We start from the raw sequence: 512 nt of genomic DNA, 5'->3' as shown, positions 1-512 counted from the left end.
TGCTCTCTAGTGGCAGTTTTGAAAAAGTGCAACTCTACAGCAATCGCTGACTGGGTCTGGAAACGTTTGTGGTTCAGTCAAAAGAAGAAGGGCTGTTTTATGACAACCACTGGATTTAGGATGCAACCACAGATCTTGAGATAATTTAGGCTTTAAAGGCCCAAACGGGCACAATGGACTCACTTTTCTTCACTCATGATGTTGGGAACGAAAGCAAAGTTGAGGAAAAACAAGCACAAGGAACACATTGACTCTGATGGGCGTATACGTATGTGTAGTCTATCTGTGTAGTTTATTTATTTAAAGTGTTAGCGCAGAGTAGAGGTAGGCAGAATCTAAATAGCATACTGTAGACATACAGAATGTGGGTTTGGCTAAAATGTCTGTGCAGCTATTTTGTGACACTTAAGATAATTTTAATGTAACACTTTCCACAGACGGTAGAGGTCAGAGTTATAATTGATGTTTTGTCTTTTGTTGGTAAAACATGAATGCATTTCCTTCCTCATTAA

General features: G+C 39.1%; 1 protein-coding gene across 1 annotated transcript in view; it reads left to right on the top strand.

Annotated features, from left to right (window-relative positions):
* nr3c1 (nuclear receptor subfamily 3, group C, member 1 (glucocorticoid receptor)) overlaps nt 1-512 on the top strand; it is a 17,287-nt gene that overhangs the window by 12,079 nt on the left and 4,696 nt on the right.

Source organism: Morone saxatilis, unplaced genomic scaffold (genome assembly GCF_004916995.1).
Source record: "Morone saxatilis isolate NCDOM2014 unplaced genomic scaffold, NCSU_SB_2.0 Contig22, whole genome shotgun sequence".
NCBI classification, from domain to species: domain Eukaryota; kingdom Metazoa; phylum Chordata; class Actinopteri; family Moronidae; genus Morone; species Morone saxatilis.
Note: the sequence above shows the minus strand (reverse complement) of the source record. Positions and strands in the feature narration are given on the sequence as shown.